At 28.2% G+C, this 19,374-nt stretch overlaps 1 protein-coding gene across 5 annotated transcripts in view; it reads right to left on the reverse strand.

Moving 5' to 3' along the window:
* Positions 1-19,374, reverse strand: part of Eip63F-1 (Ecdysone-induced protein 63F 1) — a 122,188-nt gene that overhangs the window by 21,790 nt on the left and 81,024 nt on the right. The gene's annotated exons all lie outside the window — the stretch shown is intronic.

Below are 19,374 nucleotides of genomic sequence, written 5' to 3' on the forward strand. Positions count from 1 at the left end.
CCCTTATTTTGCACTTTTTATCCATCATCTAAAAATTAAATGCTGAACATTGAAGCAAAATAAGATAAGGTTGCAAATTTTATTTGAAGTTTTGAGTTTTGGTTCAGAGTAAAAAAAAAATTATAAAATTTAATGTTTAAATATTTTTTATATTTTATTGACTCATAGATGTTTAAATATAAAATATAAAAATAACCCATTAACCCATTTTAATTTGCTATCAAAAAAATCATAAATTTTCATGCAAACTCTAGTCTCAAATTTTACAAATTCAAAAAAAGTTTAAAACCAAATTTGAAAAAATCTTAAAATTTTTTTTTTATTCTAATAAATACATACTAAATAACTCAAGGTCAACAGCAATAAATTTTTTTTTCTAAAATTACAAATTTTTTTTAATTTTTTTTGTTTAAAAAAATTATGAAAAATTGAAAACGCCAGGAATTGTTTAGATTTATTGCTTTATCACAAAGCAACATGTAATAGCAACAAAATGAGATATCGATCATAAAAATCGATTGATTCTTTTCGAATTTATTCATAATTAAGTTAATTCGCTAATTTTTACAAAATTTTACTTTTTTGTTTGATATACATAAAATTGAGGAGTTAATGCTCTTATTTCGATTGATTGAATTTTGAAAACATATTCCCCATGCTATGTACAAATTTTCACATATATATTGCGTTTTAATCGGTTCAGTAGTTTCGGAGTTATAATAACAAATTGAAGCAAAAAATATATTTTTTACGTAAAAAAAGCAATTGTTTTTGTTTTAAAAAAATCATGAAAAAGCGAAAACAGCAGAAATTGTTTAGATTTATTACTTTATCGCAAAGCCACGTGTAATGGGAACAAAATGAGAGATCGATCATAAAAATCGATTGATTCTTTTCGAATTTATTCATAATTAAGTGAATTCGCCGATTAAAACGCAATATATATGTGAAAATTTGTACATAGCATGGGGAATATGTTTTCAAAATTCAATCAATCAAAAGAAGAACATTAACTACTCAATTTTATGTATATCAAACAAAAAAGTAAAATTTTGCGAAAATGAGCGAATTCACTTAATTGGGAATAAAATCGAAAAGAATCAATTGATTTTTATAATCAATATCTCATTTTGTTCCTATTACATGTGGCTTTGCGATAAAGCAATAAATCTAAACAATTCCTGATGTTTTCGATTTTTCATGATTTTTTCTAAAACAAAAAAAAAAAATGCTATTTTCATGTAAAAAATATATTTTTTGCTTCAATTTGTTATTATACTCCCAAACTATTGAGCCGATTAAAACGCAATATATATGTGAAAATTTGTACATAGCATGGGGAATATGTTTTCAAAATTCAATCAATCGAAAGAAGAACATTAACTACGCAATTTTATGTATATCAAACTAAAAAGTAAAATTTTGTGAAAATGTGCGAATTTACTTAATTATGAATAAATTCGAAAAGAATCAATCGATTTTTATGATCTATATTTCATTTTGTTCCTATTACACGTGGCTTTGCGATAAAGCAATAAATCTAAACAATTTCTGCTGTTTTTGATTTTTCATGATTTTTTTAAAACAAAAAAAATTGCTATTTTCACATAAAAAATATATTTTTTGCTTCAATTTGTTATTATAACTCCGAAACTACTGAACCGATTAAAACGCAATATACAAACGGATTAAAGGTTATGTAAATTTGAACTTTTATAAGTTTACTTCAATAATATCCAACTAATCATTTTTGAGTCATCATAAATTATGTGGAGAAACGTCTAAAAAAAATTCAAAATTTTACAAATTAAATTTTTTAAAAAAAAAACTTCTCCATAAAATATAAAATTTGGACCATATTTGTACTACTGGAACCACAATACATCAAAATTGTGTAGTGGTTTAAAAAGCCTCTAAAATTTTTTCGATTTTGTTGCCCTGTGTAATGATTAAAAATGCAAATTTTAACCGTTATACCTGTAATAAGTTAAATTTTGTTTGATTTGTTAAATTTTTTTTTATATACTGTGTGAGAGAGTCACTCCTGTACCACCAGTGATTTTTCAATCACGGTGATTAAATCACATGTATGGATATATCGTTCCTCTTTACCCTCTTTTAATACACACACTTTATAATTTACAAGAATATACTAGTAATACAGTTGATGTTAAATCTAACAGCACCTACGATATACTGACTCTATCACAACTTGCTGTTACTTTTTAAATATACAGCGCCAACTTCTAGAAGTCTCGTGAATAATCTAACGGAAATACTAGAATGTTATATTTCCACAATGATAAACTAGAGCTTTTATAATGTTGTCATATTAATAAACAATGCTAATGAGAGTATTCAAATTGATAATGTAAAATCGTAACAATATTTGTTTGACCCAAAACTCGAAACTTCTAATTTAATCTGAAATTCTAATCGTTATACGATTTTGCAAAGATTTTCTGCATTTGGTTTCTAAAACGTGGAAGTATTGAAAATCCATAAAAGTGTTAAATAAGGGCAACACTAATGTTTCTATATAAAAAAGTACATACGTATTTGTTGTATATTTATGTATGTAAATTGCATGTGTTGTCTTGTTTGTTCGTTAATACGAGTACATGAAAGTGTGTAAATAATGCACATATAAACACACTTATAAATGCATGCACGGTTTGGGATTATTGGTGTTATTGTTTTTTTTTTTCACTCATACTGTAATACCACTCAATAAACCACCAAACGTGCTTTCAAACACATTTGACATGTTAAAAGTTCATAACACTATTTTATTTTTTATTTTATTGTTTTTTGTTTTGTTTCGTTTTTATACCCTTCACCTTCGTGAGAAGGGTATATATAAGTTTGTCATTCCGTTTGTAATTTCTACATTTTTCATTTCCGACCCTATAAAGTATATATATTCTGGATCCTTATAGATAGCGGAGTCGATTAAGCCATGTCCGTCTGTCTGTCTGTCTGTCTGTCTGTCTGTCTGTCTGTCTGTCTGTCTGTCTGTCTGTCTGTCTGTCTGTCTGTCTGTCTGTCTGTCCGTCTGTCTGTCTGTTGAAATCAGTTTTCTGAAGACCCCAGATATCTTCGGGATCCAAATCTTCAATAATTCGGTCAGACATGCTTTCGAGAATTTTGCTATTTAAAATCAGCAAAATCGGTCCACAAATGGCTGAGATATGAGGAAAAACCCAAGACAACCTCTATTTTTTACCTATATCTGGATTACTAAGACATTAATATAGACAATATGGATATCTAATGATAGATATTTCAAAGACATTTGCAACGACGTATATAAGACCATAGTAAGTTGGACCTACAATGGGTCAAAATCGGGAAAAAAATTTTGAACCCGAATTTTTAAAAAAAAAAAAAATTTTTAAATTTAAAAAAAAAAAAATTTTAAATTTAAAAAAAAAAAATTTTTAAATTTAAAAAAAAAAAAATTTTAAAATTTAAAAAAAAAATTTTTAAAATTTAAAAAAAAAATTTTTAAAATTTAAAAAAAAAAAATTTTAAATTTAAATTTAAAATAACAATCGAAAAATTTTTTTTTTCAAAAAATTCAAAAAACAACTGGAAAAAAAATTAAATTTTGTTTACCTAAAAATATTTAAAATTTTGAAGTATAATTTGGTGAAGGGTATATAAGATTCGGCACAGCCGAATATAGCACTCTTACTTGTTTTTTATATGAATTCACTCCTCCATAGACAGGAAAGAGTATAAGCAGGTTATGAAAGAAGAAATCCCTACATTTGCTTTATGGTTTACAAAGAAAATCTTAGAGAAGGTCAATTTCAATCATTTTGAAAAGTGTTTGTTTTTTTATTATTATTTAGTGTTTTTAGCCAACAGCTTGAATAAAATTATAGCAAAACAATGCGTGTAGGAGAGAGAGAGAGGAAAGGAGAATGAAATCAATAAATTTATTAAGTTTAGAAACATATTAATTGTAAGTGTAATTTTATGGCATATATTAAGGGGCTCAAAATGTGTAGTATAAGTTAAGGCGCAATTTGATTATTAGTTTATATTTAAAGGAAAATTGTTTTTAAACATAGAATGTGTGAAATTTAAATGTCTTTAATAAAACTACAATCAATTTTATTAAATTTTTTTTAATTTTAGAAAAAAGTAAGTGAAATTTTCTAAAACGCTCCAACTTCTTTATTCCCAAACTCAAATTATGAACAGTCATGTTTATTACTTTTTTTTTCATAGATATGAAATACCACAAACAATTGTTCGCTGTTATTACCACAATTACTTACTTATTATTACATGTAATATGGCAATTTTCTAATTCACTGAGACGCGGTTTGTTTGCTCTCTAAACTGCGTGTATAAGAGCCGTTCGTATCGCAACACTAAATAAAAGTGTTTAATATAAATTGGATCATGACTTGTTAGTTAGTGTTAAATAGTTCCCTACAAACCATTCCCTAATAAGGAAAGCAAGCTTTCATAATAAAGTATGGAAATATGTCTAGTAACTAACTGATTACTAATTTATTTATAAAAACTGTGCTACGAAATAAAGGAAATTCATTAGAGTTATTGTTGAACAGGGGGAAATATTCGAAAAAATTATGGTAATAAATCAATATAAAGAGTGAGTCTGAAAAAACTTATACACACATACATATATTCGCGTTACTCAAAAACTGTTCAGCTTATTAAATAAACTAAAAATTCTAAATTCCGTAATAAAGTTACCTATAAGTAAGGCTCAAACTTTTTTTTAATCTCGTCGTTTTAGAAATACATATAAATTTTTTTGGGCAAAAAAAAAATATTTTTTAGCAAAATTTCGAAATTTTTGTTTTTAAACCTACAATGGCTCAAAATCGGGAAGATTATTTTTTTCATCAAAACAATTTTTTTCATTAGTAATTTACATTTTTTTTTAAATTAAAAGAAAAATTGTATTAAAAACATTTTGTTTATCTAAAAATATTTAAAAATTGTATTTTAAAGTATGATTTGGTGAAGGGTTTATAAGATTCGGCAGATCTTATACTTTTAAATCACAAAACAAAGAATTGAATATATTGGTAGTTTAGAATACAATAATTTGCCTCAGACTCTAAAAAATTGTTCGTCAATGTCGATGTTTAAGAAAAAACTTAAAAGATTTTTATTTAAATAATATTGAAATGCTTTTAATATAGTATAAATTATTAAATTTTCTAATGTAATATTATCTGTTTTTTTAATTTTTTAAAATCAGTTTTTTAAGCATTAATAATTCGTATATTGTAGCCAACGTTGTCTCAACAATGCCCTAGAAGCGCCAAGACCATATTGATGAAAATTTTAATTTTTTGAATTAATGAATAAAAAACTAATATAAAAAAAAATCATTAATTTTCATCTGTTATATCGGTCCAAATGGTAACCGATAAAAAAAAAGATTTAAAGGTTTATAGTCACATTCTTTCCAAAGAAAGACTTTGGAAAGAATACTGGATCTGGTAGATAAAAATGTCTAACAGATATTGGTAAGGCAAAATAAGTCGAACAACTCTTTCGAAGAGCACCGAATACTTTTATCTGAAAAGCAGCTCGTAAAGTTAAATGCTCTTTACTATTGTGGTCTTTGGGTTGAGGTCGTATTAAGTTCAGAAAGTTTCAGATCACAATGCGGTAAAGAACTTAGAAGCAAAAGAACGAGCGAAAAAATTGAGCTCAAATTTTATAAAAAAAAAATACATCTGTTGTGTGATGGATGATAAATCTAATGTACTGGCAGACTATTCACAACTTGCGGGTCAAGATTTTTATGTGACTAAACAAACAAAATTCCCCAAGAAGTTTCTTGTGTGGCAAGCCATTTGCAGTAGTGGCAAAAGAAGCCAATCATTTGTGATATTAGGCACGATAAACGCAGAAATATATATTATGGAGTATCTACAAAATCAGCTTTTACCTTTCTTGAAATAGCACCGAGTACCTTCATATTTCTGGCCCGATTTGACATCATGTCTCTTTGAAAAAAGACCCTTGAGTGGTATTCAAATTCACCCAACTGTCTAGACTCTAGAACTTCGGTCAGTGGAAAGGAAGCTATGTCCGATTTTCAGCGTAAGTGGACAACCTCGTCCAAAAAGCTAATGGAAGAAACTATAAACTATGGCCCATAATCATAGTCAAACACTAAAGTCGGTTCTTTTTAAAAACAACTTTAAAATAAAAACCAGCTTTTTATTAATTTGCAACCATAGTCAAAATTAAAGTATGTTTTAAATTGAACCGACTTTAACTGGGTGCCACCGCAAATGTAGAAAATGTTTTCATACAATATACAACAAAAAACAGACAAGTGGCAACGCTGAACAGCTGACATACAAAATTAAAAAAAATCCAAAAAACGTAAACAATAAAAGTAACCGGGAAATCTAAAGAAAGAAAGTTGTTTGTTGTGGAAAAATGGAAAAGATAAGATTAATATCATAATTACGATATTTTGGTACTAATTTTATTGATAACTGTTAAATAATTGCAAAATCTCTACCAATATCTTGTAACTTAAACATTTGTTACTTTGTGACGAACTTTTTTACTCAGCGAAGAACAGCTGATGTTGTTGTTAAAAGAGTTAAAAACTACTTTAACTTGTCTATGATAGACCTAAAGTCCACACTTAAGTAAAGTCGAGTTTAATTCTCTTAAAACGTACTTTATTTTCGACTATGATTATGGGCCTATATCTCTAATGGATAAATTTATAAATACCGCCAATATTTAAATGTTTAATGAATTTGTACAATATGTGAATAAATTTACGTATTTTTGAGAATTTTTATATTGAACGGTTTTATTTAAGTTAGTGCAAGTATACGTTTTTTCTGATTCAATCTTTATAATGTCTTTTTTAGCAAACATTTTGTTTAGATGAACATAATTTAGTCCAGTTAAATTTAAATCAATACATTCCGTTTGTAACTATCGTTTTTGTTCTTAATCAACATTGTTGCTTTATTTCTCATAGTAATGCGATTTTTTGTGTATTAAATATGTTCTGAATACAAACATATTTCCATATTTCAGGTTATTACACATTCAAACGATAAAATTCTAGACATCATAATTTGCTTTGTTCTTTATAAATATTTAGAAATGTTTTTGGCAGTCATTTGCAAATTAGTAAATTAAAACGCAATAATAAAGCATTTTGTTGCCATTGGTATGAACAATAAAAAAAAAACAAACGACCTAAATTGAGAGTTACAGAGAATAAAGTTAATAAAGAAATATTTAAGTAAACTAAAAATTAATGAACTAATAAATTTGAATAAAATGCTTTACTAAATCCTACTCACTCCAAAAAAAAAACAATAAATTTAATAAATAAAATATACTTAAATTTAATCTTTTTGAAAAACTTTAATGACTTTATTAAATTTAATTATTTCGTTCCTAAACTTGTTCAATATTATTTTTAGCTTAGTTTCTTTTTAATTTTATTATTGCTATTTATAGCTACATACTTTAAGATTTGTTATAATCAAAGTAAAATCAAAATATTTCACTTAAATTTTATTATAAACAAAAACTTTTTAATTATATTAAGGATGAGTGTTGTGTTCTTTTGTCTCTGGTCAATGGCCTTAAGGAATGTTTGCTTAATTAAGACAAGAAAAATACAAAACAATTATTGATAATTATGTTTATAGGCATTTTAACAAGAATTTTATTATTAATAAACCTAAAAAAACAGTTTAGCTAATGCATTTTATGCTAATGGCAAATAACTTGGCCATTAAAGCAACAGACCAGTCCTTACTTTCTCCCAGCTAAGAGTCTACTACTCCCTTGAATTTAAGCAGAGTTTCCTCCATAAACTTACATATATATTTTTAAGATTATTGTACATTTAATGAATTTAAACATCAACAACACACTTTCATATACATACTTGCAACAACAATAAAAATTTAATGTTTATAAATAATGTTGTCGCATCATTAAAAGGTTATAACCTTTTGGAAGCCTCTTAAATAAATTTTTAAATGATTGTATGTATTTAGAAAACAAAAAGAATGAATGAATGAATAAATATCTATAGATTTTATAGTCTATTGAGATAAAGAAATGACATTAAAGAAATTATTGGATATTTAAGGAATTTTAATGGATTTTTAATAAAAGAGACAAAGCAGTCATCTCTTGCAATTTAGAGAGATAAATATACACACAATTGTTTAATTCTCAATTCAGTGTATAGATGTTTGTTGTTGTCTTCTTCTTTGTTTAAATTGGTATTCAATAAAAATTGATAGCATTCAGGGATGGAATAAAAAAGAATGCTATCCAAAACATATTTATTTTTAGTTTTTTATACCCTTCAGCTTCGTGAGAAGGGTATATACATATAAGTTTGTCATTCCGTTTTTAATTTCTACATTTTTCATTTCCGACCCTATAAAGTATATATATTCTGGATCCTTAGCGGAGTCGATTAAGCCATGTCTGTCTGTCTGTCTGTCTGTCTGTCTGTCTGTCTGTCTGTCTGTCTGTCTGTCTGTCTGTCTGTCCGTCTGTCTGTCTGTCTGTTGAAATCAATTTTCTGAAGGCCCCAGATATCTCCGGGATCCAAATCTTCAACAATTCTGTCAGACATACTTTCGAGAATTTTGCTATTTAAAATCAGCAAAATCCGTCCATAAATAACGGAGATATGAGCAAAAATCCGAGACAACCTCTGAAAATTTCATCAAAAAACACAATGTATTGCATGCTTTGACAAAAAAGCAACAAAACGTATGTTTTTGGATGTGCATGCTTTGCGTATTTTGTTTTTTTTGTGTTTTGTTTCTTTTGGCGTTGTTGTTGTTTTTTATACAACTAAACGTTTGTTTGGTTGTGTATTGGTTTTTTTGACAAAACAGCAACAAATCGTATGTTTGGATGTGCATGCTTTGCGTATTTTGTTTTTCTTTTGTGTTTTGTTTCTTTTGGCGTTGTTGTTTTTTATACAATTAAACGTATGTTTGGATGTGTGTTGGTTTCATTGGCTTGCGTATTTTGTTTTTTCTTTTGGTGTTTTGTTTCGTTTGGCGTTGTTGTTTTTTATGTTCTTGATAAATTTAGGATGCTGTACGCTGAAAGTGGGCAATGTACATACATATATACTAATTATAAAAAATAATAATGCATCCACAACAAAGGTGAAGGGTATATAAGATTCGGCAAAGCCGAATATAGCACTCTTACTTGTTTCATATTTCATTCGCTTACACAGTGCAATACGAAAAAATATAAGCATATACAGACACCACTATGTGATAATAGACCAAAAAAAAAGACCCGTGTCGGTGTAATTTTTGCAAAAAATGTGATCATTTTCTTCGGCTCATATCTTGCAGCAGTTCGGAATTTTGATTTACTCTCTGAGGCAAAGTTGTAGCCCTTGTCATAAAGAACAAAAATTGTAAACATATAAAATCAAAAACTTCATCTTTAAGATCAAAATCGCAAAAAAACGATTTTTTTACCTTTTTACTGAACTGAGGAAAAAGGTAGCATAGTGAGCAAACCGTTCAAAATTCAAGAAAACAATCAACTACAAAAATGTAACTAAGATATCAATAAACAATTTTCTAGAAGATATGAACTTCCTAGGAATGATTCTTAACACCGTTTAGGTAGGTCAATAAAAGTTAGTAAGAAAAAACTAAAGGAATTAAGTGTTTTTGGTCATACACTATTAAATTATTATAAACTAAAGCATACTTTTAGGCAGCTTTAAAAAAAAATTAATGCATACTTTCACAATTATATTAATACTTAAAATAACTACTTGTTTTTATTAACTGAATAAATTAAAACCTAAATACATATATCCATAATAATGTTATTATAACTATTAGTATTATTTATATTACTACAATTACTTATTTGCAAATTACTTGTAGTTTAATTATAATAAATTGTTTTGTAAATGAATCATTTTAATATTTAAAGCCAATTAGCTACCTGTCAACATGTTAATTTTCTTTCATTTTATTATCACTATCAAGTACATATTTCATTTAAATTTTCTTTCTGAAGCTCGTGGCCTCCTGTTACCAATAAATTGCCTGCCTACACTAAATCTAAAGCTAGTCATATACACAAGTTCATATCTAACTATGAATGTATTTAACGGTCTAACGTATTTTTTTTTGCCATTTGTACTAGCAACGATTAACTATAGTGTAATCGTAATATAGAATATACACAATTCTTACTTATATATGTAGTATATAAACACTTATATATGTACATAATTTTCTATCTATACAAGAGAAGGAAAACAACTCGCCCACAAATCCCAGTGTTAGAAATTAACACTTATTTTCAGTTATTAAAAATGTGTGTATAAGTTTGTTTTACTTTTACTTTAGCTTATTACATTATCCATTTATTTTTTCTTCCAAAGGCTCCTTTCAAAATTTGTTTAAATTATTTTTTAATAACAACTGATAATCTTCTAAAAATAAGTGGACCCCTTATTTTCGATGTCTGAGCTGTACTAGTGTTTATTCATTAAACATTTAGTAATTGCATTAAATAGTAATTTGTTGGGATTGTAAGGCGTGTGCTAACCTTTTTCTATTGACCAATTTGTTTATATCCTACTGCTGCATGCAGTTAGCTTAGCAGGCAAACGTGATATGTCTCTTTTCACAAAATTTACAAGAGACGACTTTTTTTGGACTTCGCACATTTTACTACCCTTCAACATGAGTGGCCAGGGTATACATATATAAGTTAGTCATTCCGTTTGTAGTTTCTACATTTTTCATTTGCGACCTTACAAAGTATATATATTCTGGATCGTTATAGATAGCAAAATCGATATAGCCATGTCCATCTGTATGTTGAAATCAACTTTCCGTAGCCCCCAAATAACATGCATACATGATTCATACATCAATGTATCGGGAATTCTTATGGCTCGACTGCTATTTGCTCTATATCTGGATTACTAAGTCATTAATATAGACAATATGAATCTCCAATAATAGATATTTGAAAGACCTTTGCAACGGCGGTTATAAGGTAAGAAGGACCTACAATTGGTCAAAAATCGGGAAAAATATTTTTTACCCCGAACTTTTTATTCACCAAAAAAAAAATTTTTGTTATAAAATTGTTTTTACAAATAAATTTAATTTTATTTTTAAATTAAAAAAAGAATTTGAAAAAATAAATAAAAAAATGTTGGCCCTAAATTTTTTTTTTTAATTTTGTATACCTACAAATATTTAAAATTTTTTCTTAATTATAATTTGATGAAGGGTTTATCAGATTCGGCACAGCCTACATACCCTACCATACGGCATATCCTACACCACCATAGTGGGGAGGGTATAATGCGTTTGTGTAGATGTTTGTAACGCCCAAAAATATTAGTCTAACACCCACCTTAAAGTATACCGATCGACTTAGAATCACTTTCTGAGTCGATTAAACGATGTCCGTCCGTCCGTCTGGTCGGCTGGCTGGCTGTCCATGTAAACCTTGTGCGTAGAGTACAGGTCGCAATTTTGAAGATATTTCGATCAAATTTGGTACATATTATTTTTTCGGCTCAAGGACCAAGCCTATTGAAACTATTTCACCTAGCCCCCATACAAATGTCCTCCCCAAATTGGACTTTATCGGTCATAAAGGTTTAATTTATATATGTATCTCCACAAATTTCGCTCCAAATAAGTTTTATATACACAAAATTCTTATCACCAAATTTTGTCACGATCGGTTCATAATTAGTCATAGCTCCCATATAGACCCGCTTCCGAAAATCACTTTAACGTGCATAAATCGCTTAAAAATGTTGGTACACACACAAAATTCAACATACTTAACTTTAATATAGACATAAATCACACGACCTAATTTCATAGTGATCGGTCCATAATTGGTCATAGCCCCCATATAAGGCCCACTTCCGAAAATCACTCAAAAATATAAATTATTGAAAGGGTAGGGTTAGTGTAGGGTATTATATTGTCGGGCTTGACCGACCATACTTCCTTACTTGTTTTTTTAGTGGACTTAACACATTTTATTATGAATGGTTTTCATTATTTTTATTATTTAAACTCTGTTATTTGATTTAAAGTAGCAATGAATGTCATTAAAATAGTCATGAATCAAGATTTTTGATATCAGTAGTCGAGATGATATTAATTCCAAAAAGATCCAATAATTTCATTACAAATTTATGATTTATTGGGTGTATGACTTAAAAATGGGGGAATTACAATAAATGGCGTATCTTTTGAAAGCGATTTTTGTTTTTGGGAGCAAAAGCTATTATGAGCTGCTGAAATCTGTTCAGAACCTGTCGTTTGAAAACGCCCAGAATATGCGGCCAGACATGTAACCGTAATATTGCATAATGACAACGCTCGGCCACAGAAGTATTTAGAATGAGGAGGTTGGGAAGTTTCTCCTCACCTGCCTTATAGCCGCGCCCAACTACTACTTGTTTCGATCTCTCTGGAATACGTTTCACCTTAGAACAGTGTATCCGAAATTGGCTTGATTAGTTCTTGGCCTCAAAATACTAGCACTTATTTTGGCTCGAAATCCAGATGTTGTCAGAAACCTGGGAAAATGTCATAGCTAACAATGGCCAATACGTTGAATAAATTTATGTTGTAGAAATTTTTCGAAATAAAAGCTTAATATTTGAAAAAATAAATATCTAAATTTTCATAAAAAGTGGACATAGCATGTTTGTTCCTAAGCTAACAATGAATAAGGAAGTTGAAGAGGATGTAAAGAATAAAATTTAATAAATACAGCAACTATAATTAATATCAATATCAAAATTAAAATTAAATTATAAATCCATTATCTGATGAAATTTTATTAAGGAATTTTAATAGGAATTAAATAAAGAAGTATCTTTAGTTTCTTTTATGAAATTGGTGTGTAAATTTAGACTTTGTTATTTTTGATAGTGGATTTCTGAATTTCCAGTCCATAACCTTTAACTTAAAAAAGAAAACAATTGAAGTCAGTCGTCAAATAAATTAGCGAAGTTCTAGATTTTGCCATTTTAAAAAAAAACTCCCATAATCAGTAGATCAGTCAGTTAAAACTATATCAAAATAATATCTATAGGTTTTTGAACTATTAATATTACATTTGTATGTATAAACTAAAAAATAATATAAAATTATTTACGGTCTAATTCATAATAAAATCTTATTATAGATTTGAAGCACAAATTTGTTAACAAACACTTTTGCTTTATAAACCTTTAATAAAAGTATTCTATTCATAAACGTTTGATAAAGGCACAATAACTAATGTACTGTTTTTTGCTTAAGCTGGCAATGCTTCTCAGTTATTTCCCCTTTTTCGTTGTTAGTGTTCTCTTTTATAATAGATTAATACATTTTTGAAGATAAAAACTAATTTTTAGAGAAAAAATCTATATTTTATTAAAATGTATTAATATACAAACGTTTTTATATATTTTATTACAAATATTATTAAATGTATTCGAATGACGAATATTCTGTGATAAAATAAACATCACTATTTTATAATTTGTTTTATTAATTTATTTTCATTGTCATTTTGTTAAATTTTAACAAAATTTTATGAATTTCTATGTGGAAATACGTAGTTTTAATTCCGATTGTGTGGACCTTCTTCCACAATGTTTACACATTTTATTACTATTAGAGGTTAAAAGAAAATGACAAAAATGGCAATCAAACTCACTGCCGGAGAAATATGAAACAAAATCATATATTATTAAAATGGGATTTATTCCCCGGCGGAGTTAAAATTATGTTTAGACATTGCAATACTATCGTCTATTATTGCAAATTTATAAACAATTACCTTTAAAATTCGCTTTTTTCAAGATAAAATGGAAAAAAAATACCTTAAAGTAGGTTTAAAGTAGTGTCGAACCTACAATAAATATTTCAAATTTGTGAATGGTTTATAACAGACTTATAACACTATTAAACATTTATGAATACTGTTTTTCGATTTTATTCTTATTAACGACTTATAAAGCTGTTTTAAGTTATTATGAATTAGATCGTTAAACTTTATAGGCATTATTCATAATCAATTTTTAAATTTATCAAAGATTTACAAAACAGATTTTTTATGGAAATTTTGTTTTATAAACCTTTTATAAATTGAAAAATTTTGTTTAAATTGTCAAAGTTGTGCTTTTTCAATGCAGGGAAATTTAAATATTTAGCGTTTTATTTTTATTTAATTTTTTCCACTTTTTTGAGAAAATCTTGTAAATCATAACTCAAATAATATTTCAATTGTATTTTAAACCACAATTATAAGAACAATCTTTAATATTCAAATTATGTCCACGCCTACTTTCAATATTTTACAAACTGGGCGTGGCTAAACTTTAAAAATACGTTTTTAACGTTTATGATTTTTCTAAAATTAATAATGGAATGAGATATTCATGTTTCTGTTAGTAAAATGAAATAAATTCTACTTCTTTTACAATTGTAGGAAAAATTTAATTATTCTTTTTCTGGGAAATCACCAGATCTTTAACAATTTACAATATCTTGTGTATTTTCGCCTGGGAAATTTATAATGTATAATACTTAACTTTTATTAGTTTTTTTTTCAATTATCTTTTATTTCTGGGCACTACCAGGTGATGACATGTTATTGGTGTAGTTGTTATTAAAACACATCCTCAAGAAACTGCATTTTATATTCATACATTAAGTTTGTGCAAAAAATACTACATACATGTCAGGTACATTAGGGTGATTCTATTTTTATAGAAAAAAATCTAAAAAATTTGATGTTTTTAATTAAAACTTAGGTTTAGTTTGATTTTTGAAAGCAATTTTTCTTAAATTTTATTTAGAAACATCAACAATATTTTTGGAGTCATGCTAGGGTATTTAAAAGTGGTCAGTAGGGAAAATGGATTAAATAAAACAAGAGAAAAATATTTTCCCTAATTAGAAAATTTACCACAACATTAAAATTTGGCAATCAATATAAATTAAAGATAACAGAAATTATTCAGAATAAGTCAGGCTTTCAAAAAAAAATATTAAAAAATGTGGACAAAAAAATCCCAACTTTGTTATATTATAAAAAAACGTATCATACGTATCATTTAGCTTGTACATTCAAATCTCTACATTAGTTCAAAGACCAATCGATTTTCTTTTCATATATTTTTATAAATTTAAAATCGATGTAGATATGGCTGGGTTAGGATTAGTGAGCAAAGTACATAATTGTATTACTTTTCCTTTGAACTTAATACTAAATAGAAATTATATTCAAAAACTGTAGCATACCTTGAGGCAGTTAGATAAAAAAATAGTAACTGTAAATGCTTATTCTTCATTTATGTAAACAAACTTAAATCGTTATTTTTCCTAATGACCCTTTAAAAAGTCCCTACAAGTTTTGCTATTAATATTTAACATGTTTTTCCATTTTCAACAGCAAATATCACACGAGCCACACTTTTTTATTCCATATGCACTAAAATATTAAACAATCTATTGATATGGGTGGCGACATGTTGGAAATTATTGCTAATTCTAATATTTATGCGGGGGGGGGTTAGAGAAGAGCAGAAATGAGGAGGATTAGGTGTTGTGTACAATGTTGACACTGTCGATGACACATAAATGGGTTACAACAAGTTTCATGTACAATACAATGCATGTTTGACAGCATGGTGGTGTTTGACAAGTGACATATTCTGTCTGCTAAAGTAATAAACTATATTAGAAAGTTCTCAGCCAAAAATAAATAGGAAAAAATGGAAAGAAAAACACTAACAGCAGCAGTCAGTCATTCATTTACAATATTTATTCCTTTAGTTGGTGGTTGAGTTGGAGTGAGAAATGTTATTGGAAATATGTAAGTAGGCGAAATTTACATGTTATTAAATTTGACAAAGTAGAAAAATATTTCAAATAATTGGTGAGTAAATTCTCAATATTACACCTGAGAATTTTTTTTTTTAAAAAACTACAAAACATATAAGCACTCTGAATGCCTCTCAGTTGCTTAATCCGGAGAAAAACTCAGATAGTTTATAGTTAACTATAGCGAGAATTTTTTTTCTCAGTAGTAGAAAAAATTAAAAATCGAAAAATCACTTAAAATTTAAAAAAAAGAAAACAATGAATATAAATCAGTTAAAATCTGTAGTAAGGGAACCCTAAAAACTGCCAACATTTTGAGGTATTACTATATTGATCAATACAACTTATTTGGCCAACCAATAAATGGAAAACTATAAATTTGCTTAATCAAATAATAACAAAATACATATGTATATAGTATTTTTAAGGGCCAAACAAAGGTCTTTTGCTTTTGAAATTGGATTTTTTTTACTTAAATTGCTTTTTATGTTTTTAAATCCTTTTAAAGGAATTCAGTTTTCAATCTACCAATATTGTGTAATTCTTTTTATTAACTGTTTTATTGTATCCAATTTACTTTTTTTCCTCTATTTTTTTGCTTAAAGTTTCAATTCTTTTGAAAAGAGTAGAAACATAAAAAAAGTTTTTCTCCAAACTATAAAGCGCTTTAAGTATTTTCAACGCCCACAATGCAACGGAGACTATTAAGTTTGTAGCATGCACACTTAAACACTCTCATACACATACACACACACACGCACATTTATGGATGCATACATATACATAAACTCACACGTGCATATACATACTATATAAATACATATGTATGCATATGTTTACAAAGGTGGCCCCAGAAAAGATGTTTAAGTTTTCAAATTACCCCTCGATGGGTGGGTTTTCAAACTGAAATTACTCCTTGATGGTCGATGGAAAGTATACTCGACGCCCACATGTATTCCAAAGAAATTGTATCTAGAATCGTTTTGAGGCGATCAAGACGATCCGACCAATAGTTTAGTTTCTATTGAGATTTAAAGGTGTTTAGTATGGGAACGTGTGAATGTTGCCATTAAATTAAATAGGTTTGAAATGGCTATAAAATGATATGAAAGAAATTTTCGAACAGGCGCAGTTTTAGCCAATTTTTTAATATTTATTAGAAACTACACAGAGAAAACAGATTCGTGATAGCAACCGAATTTGTTGCCAATCGAATGATTCGGTTGCACACGTAGAATTTTTCAGTTCTAACAACAGAAATTCAGTTGATAAAGAAGTTGCTATCACGAATATGTTTTCTCTGTGTAGTTGATCGCCCCGGCTTTGCCCGGTAGCATTTGCTAATGTTAGTTCTTCAAGTTTCTCCAACCCATGCACACCAGCCTGTTCTTATTTATTTGCAAATAAAATATCTAGATTTATACTGCATACTTTAGGGAGCTTTTTTATTACAGTTGCCTGGACTCAAAAAAAAAAATGTTCGAGTTTATCCGGATTTTTGAATTTTTTTCTATACAAACCATCTCCTGAAAATTTCGAATCGAATAAAAAAAGTAAGCCAAATCGCTCCAGCCGTTCTCACGTGATGTCATTACATACATGGACCATTTCATTTTTATATATATAGATTTTAAATTTTTGAAATTATGAAAAATCAGACAAAATTGTAATTTCCTTTATTCTATTTGATATTCGTTTGAGACAGGTACATACGTATCCAGGTCAACCATTTGGGGGAAAATAAAGTAAAATTTATTTAAAATTTTTCTTGCAAAAATTGGTCTCAGAGCACTTTTATTTGATTTTAGTCAGAAAAATCTAAATTAAAGCATCCATTTTTTTTTTGAGATTTTTCATATTCCTTTATTTCTTTCCTTTCAGAATCATATCTGAGATATCATTTTGGTATCAAATGCGAGATTTTTGAAATGTCTACTAAATGCCACGAAAGAAATTTCCAAACAAGCGAAAACATTGTCAGTTTTTTCTAATTTTTCATAGAAATTTTATATTTTTTTAATGAAATTACGAAAAATTCTTGACTTAATATTACGCGATTTACAATAAATGTGGTATCTTTTGAAAGCAGTTTTTGTTTTTAATAACTTGTATGTCATTTGTAAGGGTACTTATCTGTCATTTATTCTCACTTAGTTATTGAACATTATAGTTTAAACTACAAACTTGTTTTTGCTTCGAAAATGTAAAATTTTGTACAAAGCGTCATATGCGGGAAGTTTTGCTTTACTTTTTTAATTTGATAAAAGGTGCCGCTGAAGCATACCGAAGCTCATGGTAAAGGTGTTCCATCGGTTTCAAAGTGCGAGATATGGTTTGTGCAGTTCGCAAGTGGTGATTTTGACACGGAAGACAAATATCGCCCAGGCCAGCTCCTGAAAAAAAGTTTGAAGATCAAGAACTGGAGGCATTGTTGTGAAACTTAACAAGAGCTTGAAAAATCATTGGGAGCAACTCAAGCAGCAATTTCCAAACGTTTAAGAGCAGCGGGATTCATCCAAAAGCAGGGAAATTTGGTACCATACGAATTGAAGCCGAGAGACCTTTCGCATGTCCGAAATGATGTTTTCACGCTATAATGGAAAATAGTTCCATTACGATAACCCGAAGCGCAAGATATCGTATGTGAAGCCCAAAGCCAAATATCAATGGCGCTAAGGTAATTATCTGAATTTGGTGGTAACAAAAGGGTTCTATCTATTATGAGCTGCTGAAATCTGACGAGACCATCACAGAGAACCTGTACCGAACGAAACGGATTCTTTTGAAGCGATCGTCTGTCGAAAAACGCCCAGACTATGCGGCCAGACAGTATTACATAATGACAATGCTCGGCCGCTTGTTGCAATACCTGTTAAAAAATCTACCCTTCCGACTACTATTTGTTACGATCGATACAGAATGCTCTCTCTGCGATACGCTTCACTTTGGAACAGAATATCCGAAATTCGCCTGATTCGTTATTGGCCTCAAAAGAGCAGTTCTTTTGTCGCGGAATCCATATGTTTATAGAAAGATGGGAAAAGGTCATAGCTAACAATGGCCAATACTTTAAATAAAATTATATTGTATAAATGTTTCAAAATAAAAGCTAAAAATTGGGAAAAAATTGTAATTTTATGAAATTATGAAAAATTTTAATAAATTGGGAATGGTGGGACCTGATCGGAATATACGTTTATGATATTTGATATATCCTTCAAAGGCCTGTAATTGAATATTGATACCAATATAATATATAATTCCTTTGGAAGAAAAAAGAGAAAATCCAGCAAAACTGATAGTAAACTTAAATTTTAGTTTTTCCGATTTGTTTCATATTTTTTCTAAAGAAACCTTGTACAATATTGGTATTCAATTGAAGTATCAAATAGCATAAAAAAAATTTCCAATTAAATTCCACCATTCCCGAATTATTCTAATTTTTCATAGTTTC

Source organism: Calliphora vicina, chromosome 3 (genome assembly GCF_958450345.1).
Source record: "Calliphora vicina chromosome 3, idCalVici1.1, whole genome shotgun sequence".
Taxonomy (NCBI): domain Eukaryota; kingdom Metazoa; phylum Arthropoda; class Insecta; order Diptera; family Calliphoridae; genus Calliphora; species Calliphora vicina.